We start from the raw sequence: 12,612 nt of genomic DNA on the forward strand, positions 1-12,612 counted from the left end.
TTTTTGGTCATTAAATAAGGGTTGTACTGATTCCATGTTAATTCTTATGTAAGTTTATGTGAAGTTACCTAAATTTCTGAACTTGAAATTGAAGTATGTTCCTGAAACTTTTTCCAACCAAATGATGGGAAGTTAAGAACACATGGCGATTATTGGCAGTTTATTTTAGCGTGAAAATTGGGCTACAAGAACCAGGCTTAAAGTGCGAAGGAATGCACTGGAACTTAGTTGAGACACATCATTGTCATGTTGGAACATATTCCTATGTGACAGCAACATTTGGACACGTCTATTAATTTATTATTATTATTATTATTATTATGATTATTATTCCATTTTGAACCTAATACTTATCCATTTACTTATCCAACAGCTGTTGGTGTATCTTATTAAATATAAATCTGGAAAATCCACTCTGTATAGACTTTCATCATTGACTTCGGTCCTGCAAAGTAGTGTGCTGTACATTCCAGCTATTTTTTGAAGTTACTTTAAGAGCACTATACAAAAAGACATGCATTATCAGATGGCTAGGATTTGAGACAATTGTTGCCATGCCATGACGTTGAGTTTTGTGGTATCTCCAATTCTAGCACTCAACTAACGCTTTCCATCCTGCTATGCTAGCTCATCAGGTCTGGAAAGAAGCTTTCTACTTGTTGCAGTTTTTATTCAACTCTCAGAAGTATTGAATGAATGAATGAATTTTAGCCTATAGGTTGATGGGGACATCACCATTAGGGCTATTGTTTCCGCCACGCTCAGAATTGTTGTTGAGATATCGTAAATAAATATAATATACAACGTTTTCCAGTTTGACTATTGTAACAACATAAAATATTTATCGTATTTCTATTTTTTTTAAAATACTAATGCTTTTAAGTAGAATATGAATATGTAATAATTTAAGTTCTACGGGTTTGATTTAAATTATACATGTTTGATTTAAATTATAGGGGTTTGATTTAAAGTATACATGTTTGATTTAAATTATACACGTTTGACTTAAATTCTAAGTGTTTGATTATGCGTGCTTGATTTAAATTCTACACGTTAGATTTAAATTATAAATGTTTGATTTAAATTATACATGTTTGATTTAAATTATACACGTTTGATTTAAATTATACATGTTTGATTTAAATTATAAGTGTTTGATTATACGTGTTTGATTTAAATTATACACGTTTGACTTAAATTATACATATTTGATTTAAATTATAAGTGTTTGATTATACGTGTTTAATTTAAATTATACACGTTTGACTTAAATTATATGTGTTTGATTATACGTGTTGGCAACGAAGCTTATAAAGTTTGTAAGAAAAAAATTACAACGACTGTATAAAATTAAATAACTGTTTAAGGAAAAAATATGTTTCTTCGTGTCCCAACTTCAGCTGAAACAAGAGGGGACTAGGACCAAACAGAAAGGACTGTTCTAACTAAGTCAGGGTATCTGATATCTTTATATTTATGCGTTAAAAGTGTTATTACTGGAAACACTAACGACATCGTTATAAAAATTCTGAGAATATCATGCAATACGACTGTCGAAGATACGACCCATAGAGAAAAGAAAACTTCTGCTTTAGATCTACTGCTTTAGAGTTCTGGGACTTGAGTTAAATAGTCCAGAACTTACTTTCGGGCTGAACTTTCAAAATACTTTTTAGTTGTTAATCAATCCTTGGAAATTTACGTAAGACATCTTTTAGCATCATGACAGATGAGACTGTATGACAGGCTGGTTGTAACATAATTCCTGCACTTTAACGTAAATAGTTTATAAATTACCTTTTCTGTCAACTTTTAAGGAGTTTGGTGACAGAAAGTCCTTTATATATTGTAATGTTTTGTGGGAGCAGGTGCCTGATGGTAAGCGGGATTTTGAACTTTCTCCCAATTACAAAACTATTATTAATACACAATAACACACTGAGCAAGGCTGTGATAATATGTAAAAAACAGTATCACGTAACAGTTTCAACACAATAACTGTGTCTTCATCAGACTTCCACTCCTTCTGGCTGCTTGGGAATTGGTCATCACTTATATACTCTCCGGAGATCAACTTTTAATTAGGCTCCGCCCCTTCTTTAAAAAGTAACACTTGTGTGGCTTTCACTCACACTTTTTAGCTGCACACGTGTCCAATTAAAAGTTTACTTTATTCCCTGGATACATTTGGTCCTCTAATTATCCTTATTTTCCTTCTTAAATTTGCCTCTTTCTTTCTTCTTCCTTTTCATTACTTCTTCTTTAAGCAGAATCTTCTCCCACTCTTTTATCGAGAATCCTGCATTTCAATTCATCACCTTGTCTCCTGTCTTGATACTCTCCCTGGCTTCCTTCCATTTTCTCACCAAAGTTCTGTTCTCTACTTCTAGACCTCTGCTCCTTCCCACCCTATCCTGTGGTTTGCCTCTTTCTGATGCTTGTATATCGCATTGTTGTCCCTTTTCAATCTTACATCATTCTGGTGCTGTTTAATCCTTTCTTGCATTTTCTATTTTGTTTCTCCTATGTAAATTTTGTTACACTCTGCGCATCCTACTCTATATATTACACCCCTTTGATCTTTGTCCGCTATTGCTTTTCTCTTGGTTCTTCTGACTAGTTCAATTATTTTGCTTCCTCCTTTCCTGTACGTCCTAATTCCTGCTTTCCGAAGCATTATAATTATCTTCTCTGTTTCTTTGCCTAGGCTTTCTGTTAAAACCATTTTTTGTTCTTGTCTTCCTTCTATTTCTTTCTCTCTCTTGTGACCTTATCCTCTTCGTTGTATCCATTTTCTCTTAGTTGTGTCCAGAACTTTTTTAAATCTGTTTTCCTCTGTTCTTCATTTGTGTTTAGGTCTATTCTTTCTTCCATGCTTTTTATGAAATTCTTTGTACCCTCATCTACATCAGTTCGTTTGTGGCAATACACTCCCGCTGCACACTCTTTTTGGTACCAGGATGTAATAAACTCTCCTCCTTCCTTGGAGAACTTTGGTGAGAAAATGGAAGGAAGCCAATGAGATTATGAAGGCAGGAGACAAGGTGATGAATTGGAATGCAGGATTCTCGATAAATAAAGAGTGGGAGAAGATTCTGCTTAAAAGAGAAGAAATGAAAAGGAAGAAGAAAGAAAGAGGAAAAACTTAAGAAGAAAAATAAGGATAATTAGAGGACCAAGTGTATCCAGCGAATAAAGTAAACTTTTGATTGGACACGTGTGCAGCTAAAAAGTGTGAGTGAAAGCCACACAAGTGTTACTTTTTAATGAAGGGGCGGAGCCTAATTAAAAGTTGATCTCCGGAGAGTATATAAGTGATGACCAACTCCCAAGCAGCCAGAAGGAGTGGAAGTCTGATGAAGACACAGTTATTGTGTTGAAACTGTTACGTGATAGTGTTTTTTTTACATATTATCACATAGCCTTGCTCAGTGTGTTATTGTGTATTAGTACAAAATGGAAACAAGGCATGATAGAATATTTATAAAACTATTATCATACAGAATATTGCATGCTCTCTATACAAGATTAGCCCAAAGACCCAATAATATCCCTCAATATAGCGGGGAGTGGAAGATATATAAAAATGATCGAAAATTACCAATATTAGTGCCGAATCCATAGTTTTCGGGTACGCTGAGATGAACAGCGACACTTCTGATACCGTTTAAATCCAAATTCAGTCCCGAAACTTAGGGAGGGGGTAGATATACACAAATGATAAAAAAAATGACCGATATTAATGTAGAATCCATAATCCATATTAACGGAACATATTACTAAATTTTTCTTCTTTTAACCCGGCGAATGGGTAATTGACACTAGTAATAACTAACGAATCATGAGAAAGTAATAGCAATCGTGTTAGTACTATGTTATAAACCAGTGAGATTAATTCTGTCAAATGGTAAATCGTATAACTTACAAAATAAATGCAAGTGCATAGTCATAGGTGCAATGAGTGAGTGGAGTTCTTTCGCAGGTGGCAAAACTGTTGCAAAAATTATCGGAAAAGTATGATATGGACACATCATTAATGTAATATGACATATGCTAAAATAAATCCGTAAACAAGGCGGTAACGGAACAAACACTATATATGGAAAGAGAGTAAGTATATTGGATAAAAAATGTAATATATCTTAAGTCATTTTAGTTTAGAGATAATTTTGTCATAGCGCTTCAAATGGGGGAAGAAACATAGGTTGTTTGCATACAAGACCTAGTTATGATATTTGCATAATAGAACAATTTTCGAAAGAAGATTTCTAGATAATGTATGGTTCGTTCTAGTTGCTTACAAGACATTAAGCCTTAGCTTGAAACAAAACAAAACAACAACAAGAAAGAAAAAACGAAAACTCCTTCTGATATGAATGGCGCCAGTCGGTTTATAAGCACTGTAGTAAAAGTGATTCACCTACACAAAACACACATGTGGATATATGTGTAAAACGAGCGAAACTTATGTTGCGTGATTTCCCTGTTATCGCTTATAATATTTCCTGATGGCGTGCATGATTTCATTGTGATTCTAATATTCATTCACTTACAGCTCTTGTCGTTTTTTTAAAAAAATTCTTTCGGAAAAGAAATCACAATGAGCCCTCGGTAGATACAACCACGGCAACGCCTTGTTTTTAAAGTTTCATTTGAAAATATTTTATAAAGGCGTATCTGCAAATGTTGAGTTTGCCAATATTAAATTTTTCCACCTATGTAACTTTAGAATCATTATTGTTAAAAGTACATATTTCTTATAATGTTCCGGTTCCCAATCTGAGGACGTAAATGAAGAGTAACGATGGAATAGATCAATATGCACATCGTTGTCCGGTCACGACAATTTTCGCGATTTTTTCGCGAAACCTTGTTTTAGAAGTACTATACTTTAAAGCAATAATGAAATCAACACCAGCTGTTTACAAGAGTCACGCCGGTAAAAAAAAAAGTATACTTAATTATCTCTAGAAGCGGAGGAAAGAGACTTTCCTGTAGCTTCAAAAGTTTTATACAAGTATTATTATAACAGATATTCTAAACTATCTTCCTTTAGAGTCTAGAGACAAAAAAAGTAATTTTAAACCGTATGACTTCTTTCAAGAGTCGTCATTGACTGGAACATTACACAGTCATCTGAAGATTCCGTAAACTTTCAGCAATGGTGAGTGAAAATATTATTTTTTTTTATATACAGGATAAAAATATGTTTTAAAATGCATACACATGTTTAAGAATTCAGTGAACTTCATTCACATGTTTTATCACGGCCGTCTCAACGCATGGACACGATCAGCACTTGCCTAAGGACCCCCACGAATATTGGGGTCCCTTGCTAATCTGTGTACATTCAGTGAGTGGTCATAAGTAAATACTATTACACAGCAGTCGAAATTATACTAAACCCTAAAATATATTTGGTGTAATATTCTTATGCTGCAATGAACATTCTGATGTCTCTAACTTAGTATTTTTAAGGTAGTATTGCAGTCATGTGTGCCATAGTGACACCTCACATGCCTGTAAGAACATTTACATATTATTTCTGTGAGTGGTTGTTGTAGAGGTCTCAGCACACTGATTTACTCAGGGGCCCATAATGCTGTTAAGACAGCACAGCGCTTTATAATGAAAGTAGATATTAAAAGTATGTGAATATTAGAATACTCTAAATAAGTATGAGAAACTAACTTGATATTCCTTTTTTTCATTTTTCAGGATGAGAAGATAGCCTAACTAAATTAGTAAGGTAAGATTCATATATTTTCTTTAAAACTCACAATAGATGCTATATATATATTCCTATAAATGCTGTTATATTCCTATAAATATAAATTGAAAGTAAATACAAGATGATGACACTAAATTTAATTCAAGATACTGCTCTATTTATCGTTTGAGTGCGTACCCATTGCTGTGGTCACACATGAACTATTGTTTTTCTCATATTCATGGCCAGTAGTATATTTAGTTGAACATTGTTATCTCCACATCGTTACTTTGCTAAAATGAAACACATATTTTCAAGAAACAGTGTAATTTGCAGTGAAAATATTTTCCACTTAAATAAATTAGTGGAACATTGTGAAACTAAAACATATATTTTCAAAAAAATAAATAAATAAATAAATAAAAGAAAAGAAAAAAAGAGTTAATTTGAGTGGAACTATTTTTCTCTTAAACAAGTTAGCTTCATTCACATTGTGAAAGAACGCTAAGTTATCGTAATTAACTAAAAACTATATTTTTTCTTTTTCTTTTTTTCTTTTTTTTTCTTTTTCTTTTTTTTTACAATTTCCGATTTCAACAAAGGGATTAAAGCTGGTATGAAACCTATTCATGTGTCAGTAAACTTATTCCGACACCCTCCCTCTACAGTTTCTCATTTTTGTGTTGCCGTTTCTACCCTTTGGAAACCAATATTAAAACTGCAATTTATTTTAAATTTCTGCCACGTTCCGTTTCACTAGAGGGATTACAATTTCACATGAAACGCTGAATCCATAACAAGAAAAGTTTTTCACTATAACTTACTGTGTTTTTATTCCTGACGATCAAAATTGAAACCGGAAATTGTATATTTACTTCCGGTTACAGCCCACTGATTAGTATCGTGGTTTTGAGATTCTAAATTCATATAAAAATTTGTTTTCCCTACTTATTAAAGTTTTTACTCTATGCGGATAAATATTGAAACCGGAAATTACAGCGAATTTTGAATCACTTCCGGTTTTAGTGGAGTTGTAATGGCAGAGAAGAGTCTATTCTTGATATATTAAAATTCATATAAAAGAAACCGTTTCTCACTATCTTTTATCATTTTTTACTCCCTGGCAGTTAACATAGAAACCGGAAATGATAGATTTCTACTCTAGAGCTAGAGTTGAAGAATATTTTTGAGACACTGAATTTATATTTGAAAATTGATTCTCGTTACCTCTCCCCGGTTTTTTGCTGTAACACCTGTCGACAAGCAGACAGACTGTAACACTTGTTATGCTTTCTCATAGCATAGTTAGGAAGTCTTAAAATGAATACTGAAAATGGAGTTCTCGTAGGTAGTTACTACGCTAGTCGATGAAAAATAAGTAAATTACGCAAGCCAAGGTACTTACAGCTCACTCTGTGATTTTTTTTTTTAAATGGATTTTCTATATCCTAGTGAGTATAAACTATTTGTCAGTTCTGCTGTTCTTGCACTAGATGCCATTGGTTGCATGAAAGGCTCATATGTGAGTGTACTGAAAGAGGTAGTTTCTAGCCTTTAGCGTTGGTGATGATGAGATAATTATCAATGTGAATGTCAACATACGAAGAGGAGCAAAAGGGAATAGAGTCTATAAAGCTGAAGAGAAGAGAAAGCGAGAGAAAGAAACAGAGGAGAAGTATGCAATTTGTGGATTGGCAAAATTAATTCTACACAGCCCTCTTCGCTAGTGTTCGCGTGTGACATATTCCATATGTTTAGAGGGTAAAGGCAGATTCATGTGGTGGGTGCTTGGGGATAAAATGGAAGTGAGCATCATCATTAAAGATTTGCGTTAGCGCTGTCTTCTCACATTTTCTTTCCCCAGAGAGACGGTTTACATCTTCTTAATAATCAAGTCATGAAGCAGATATTACACATTCATATGGTGTAACGCTCAAACTCATATATTAATTAATAGTTCCCAGCGTTTCTCCTCATTCAAGCGTCAGTTACTTAATATACACGGTATACATTGAGTGTAACTTGCCATAGTGTGATCATAAAATAAAGATCAACCATTTATGTAATGAGTTAAATTCGCCTGAAGTACTACAAAATTAAGGTTATTTCTTTATGAACATTGAACTTAACTACACTAGCTGAATCTGTTGTTTAAAACATACAGAAGTTCGTCACCGCTGAAACAGTTCTCAAGTCGATCCTACAACCTATTATTCTAATCCGAACATCGGCTTATCGTTAATGATGACAAATGAATGATTGGATTCGCAGAAAATGTTAAAACTCACGGGATCAATCGGACTAGAGCCCAATAGCTAATCAGAAGCACGTAAGCATATGAACTATAGTTGGATAATGTAGTACAATCTGAATACTAACAAGTGCAAGACTCGACATAGATGGTGGACTCAAACTATGGTAAGTGCGAGTCACTCCGAGGATAGTCAGCTTGAGCTCAATGAAATAATTGAGCAGAGATTGAGCCAATACAAGCCTTATTGGTGATAAAAAGTTTGAACGAGTCATCTTTTTCTTTGTCTTTTCCTCCTTAACATGGAGTCGGTGTTTCTGATAAGTCCTCTACATAAAGCTCTATCCCAGAATTCTTCCCCTGTTAGACCATTCTTTCTTTAGTTATTCTTAACAATATCCATTCATTTCCTCCTTGGTGTCTCTTTACCTCTCTTCCCATCCATTTCCATTGCTATCACCCTTCTGATCACATAGTCATTTGTCGTGCTCGTTACATGACCATACCACTACAATATCTTTTTTTCTTGAATCTTCTTATATATCACTACAACCTTGTTGTTTTCCTTACTCTCTGATTTTTCACTCTATTTTTTCATGTTATCCAACATATTTAGCGCAACAATCTCATTTCAGTAACATACAATCCTATTCTCTTTACTGGCCATCTTCTTGCTCCGTATATCATTGGTGGCCTAAGCATTTTGCAAATAATTCCGTTATTTTTTTATTGTTATTCTCACCGTTTTTTTACATCACACAGCACCCACAATATTTTCTTCCAATTTTGCCATCCCCCTTGCATTCTGTGTGTTACTTTCACTTTTCATGCCAAAGTCACCATTCCTGGTAAAAAGATGAGCGTAAATATTTAATTCCTTTCATTTCGTTCAGTCGTTCTTGTAGTCTTACTTCCCTACTTGCTTCTCCGTTGAACTCGAGATATCATATTTTCTTGCTACTAATTTTAAGACCTTTGTCAACCAAAGACTACATCCGTCTCTTTACTGTCTTTTCAACTTCTTCCCTATTTACATATCATAGTATAATATCATAGGAAATCATCATACAAGGTACTTCATCCTATATATATTTCAGTTATAGGATCCATGATAACGTTGAAGAGGTGCGGGCTTACAGTTAAGCCTTAGCATAAATCCGACCATAACAGAGATTTACTTCCTTACACGGTTCCTTAACATCTATAAGTTTTAATCCTACTCTACTTCTTACTTTGATCGTAATTCCTGTGTACATATTATTGATTATTCTCACTATTTCTCTGGCACTCCTTTCTCCCTCAGCATCTCCATACTCCAGTATCAGCATCTCCATACATGGTGTTCTGTTGTAAGCCTTTCCCAAATCAATAAAGATAATCGTTTCTCGAACAAGGATGATCCTGAAATAATGTAAATCTAACTGAGATTATTGAAAGAGAATGTTTTTGAGAACAGTGTGCCTGAACCTACGAGTGAGCTCCATCTTTCCGGATCTGATAAACATTCTGTTCACCTCCTCGTAAGATCTTGCTTTATACTATTCTTCCACCTTCTTGTAGTTCTAAAGAAAACTCTCTTCTTCTAGGATTCCCAACTAGGACTCTATATTCAGGGCACGTATTACCGATGAGAGCTGCGCTTTCTGCCCATCTTAATTTTATTGTTATGACGGTAGTGGGCCTTATAAGATAGTAATAGAGTATTAGCCTGTTACTACACACGACAACTCTTGAACAAAAGCGAGTTTTTGAATTGTTTTATATATATGTTTTATATATATATATAGTTATATCTTATCCGAGTTTATTAATGGAGCCAGATCCTTAAAATCTACACCGGTAATGGTGATTTTAACGATAGGCATCCATATCCTAATTTCTTACGATTTTAGTAGAGAGATTAAAGTATAGATTGGATATTTTTTGGGACGTTTAATTGATTACAGAAGACCGCTTCTCTCTGTGTATAGGGATCAATGTTAAAAATGACAGTGGTTGATTCCTTTTTTTGTGAACTGAAATGAAAACTGGAATTTGTTATGAATTTCTGTAAGTTCCAGTTGTAGTAGACAGATAAAGATGGAGATAAAATGTATTCTTGATATGTATAATCGATTGTAAAATTTGTCCCATAAACAACGTAACTGCGCACTATTTCTGTTCTTGTAAGTTGGCAACACTGAACGTTACACGATTTTCATCTGTTGCCTTTGTGGTTAGTAGTCACGGAGCGCCGAATAACGCATGATCGTCACTTGTTTCCTGTACAGGTACGAATACAACGCTTCACGACGAAACAGCGTGTTGTCAAAGTTATAACTTATTACAAATGAAGACCACAAAGGGAAAAGGTGTCAAGAAATGGTCAAAAATGAATTAACAGCAGAATAATGTAGCCTGAAAGATGTAGTTTACTGGTACATGGACTAAATCACACAGTAAGAAGGAGGTTGGTCACTATGAAATTTTATGCTGAAAAGTTTTCCTTCATGGAAGTCAGGTAAGTCAGTGGAAAACAGGACAATTGTATAAAATTATTTTTTAAAAAAGGAGTTGACTCCCTTTTCCCTGTAGTCTTCAAATGTGATGAGCGCTCCATTCCAACCTGTACTGATAACATGACGATCATGCGCTATTCAGCGGTCCGTGACTACTAACCACAAAGATAACAGATGAAAATCGTGTAACATTCAGTGCTGCCAACTTACTAGAATAAAAATTACAGGCATTTCAAAAGTTGCGTTTTGTATGGCACATCCTTTAAATCGCTTCTCATAATCTCTCTCTCTCTCTCTTTTTTTTTTTTTTTTTTTTTTTGCTATATAGTGTTCGTCAATAGTTGGCTCCTAATATTTTACGATGTATGGGTCACCTCCATCGACAAACTCTTTTCATAACTTTTGATTATTAACGTCCTGGCCAAACTTAATGGTGATTCATCAAGTAGTTTTAGAGATATTTTTTTTTGTCTCCCAGCCGCACACAGGCAGAGAAAATATACAGGGTGTTTTAAAACAACACCGACAAAATTTGAAGAGATCATTCCTGATACCAAGATAAGAAAAAAAAAGTACAGACCAACCAGGGTGCAAATGCAGAAATCTGTCATTTAGGAGTTACAGGCTGTCGAAAAGATGAAAAAAGGAAATTTGAAGGTCCGTAGCTCCAAAACTATGGGACCTACCGTAGTCTGGTCAAGATTTCACTTAGGAACTAATATGTGCCCTATCCAAAAATATATGTTTCAGAATTCTGCGGTATCCACGAAACAATTTTTAAAGAGTGAGTTTGTCTACGAGCATATAATAAGAAGTACTCACCAACTTTCTCTAAAAATTGTTGCAGAAGTAAACTAGATTTCTGAAACTTGGATATTCTGACAGCGGACATACTACTTCCTAAGTAAAGTTTTTACTCGACTACGGTAGGTCACATAGTTTTGGAGCTATGGATCTTTAAAGTTCATTTTTTCGGCAGTCCATAATTCCGAAATGACGCATTTGTGCACCCAGGTTGGTCTTCACTTTTCGTCTTATCTTGGTGTCAGGAATTAGCTCCCAAATGTTGTCGATGTTGCTTTGAAACACACTATATAAATAGTTACTGAACAACCAAACTCCTTTAAAAAGTAAAGTAAAGGTTTCCCCTCTCCTCCTTCATTCGTAACGGATCCTAAAGTCTCAAGGGATGTGTCAAGGTAACAGTTGCACATGTCCTTGAATTCGTTTTTTTTTTTTATTTCCAATGATTTTCTCTAGTTACCCATCTTCAAGACACTGAGTGATCACCAGAGTAGAATGGAAAGAGGGTAGTATGAGAAAAATTTCGCCACCCCCGCCGAGGATCGAAGCCAGACTGTCCATATGGAAGGTACTCGTTTTATTAGCTACTGTACGGGAGAAATGATTAAAGTACGGGAAGTATCTAAATGAAATAAGTACGTACAACAAACCTTAAAAACGAAAGCAGAAAATATTTACTGCAGAGTTGGAAACGACACACTCTGAAACTTTGTTGAGTTCCTCACTATATGCATCATACTTATGCTTCCGGCTGTTGCCGTAAATTTTTCTCCTGCTATTCTTTAGCATGATATGATCGTTTTAGACTTATCGAAATATCAACAGCTGTTTGATATCGCTGCAACCACCCTCAATAGCATGCATCGCTCGCATAAAATGTACATTTAAAAAAAGTGCATTCGCTCTCCATGGATTTTTTACATGTACCTAACACACTATGCGTATATATATACATAAGCAAACAGTATGCATGTTGACAGTTACACTATACAATGTCATAAAATCTTTTATAGGACATTCAGAAAGGCTTCTAATGAGTATGTGGTGTTGCATACGTCCAGGATAAAATGTGGATTGGGGTTGCATGTCTTACCATAACATCAGATAAGACGGAGACGCAAGTACACACACATCACGTGAAACATTTCCCCTTATGATTTAAAGGGATATATATATATATATATATATATATATATATATATATATATATATATATATATATATATATATATATGTGTGTGTGTGTGTGTGTGTGTGTGTGTGTGTGTGTGTGTGTGTGTGAAGACCTTTCTTTTTAGTTTTGCCAACAGGGTAAATTAATATAACCCGTGTTTACAGAGGAAAAAAGT

At 34.5% G+C, this 12,612-nt stretch overlaps 1 long non-coding RNA gene across 2 annotated transcripts in view; it reads left to right on the top strand.

The window, feature by feature from the left end:
* The window catches only part of LOC145673058 (uncharacterized), a 290,475-nt gene that overhangs the window by 114,572 nt on the left and 163,291 nt on the right, over positions 1 to 12,612 (top strand). For both annotated transcript variants that reach the window (XR_014128713.1, XR_014128712.1), the window contains one exon: positions 5,719 to 5,749. This is a non-coding gene — a long non-coding RNA (uncharacterized LOC145673058). The remainder of the gene's footprint in view (positions 1 to 5,718; positions 5,750 to 12,612) is intronic.

This window comes from Thermobia domestica, chromosome 16, assembly GCF_964235325.1.
Source record: "Thermobia domestica chromosome 16, izTheDome1.hap1.1, whole genome shotgun sequence".
In the NCBI taxonomy this organism is placed as follows: Eukaryota; Metazoa; Arthropoda; class Insecta; order Zygentoma; family Lepismatidae; genus Thermobia; species Thermobia domestica.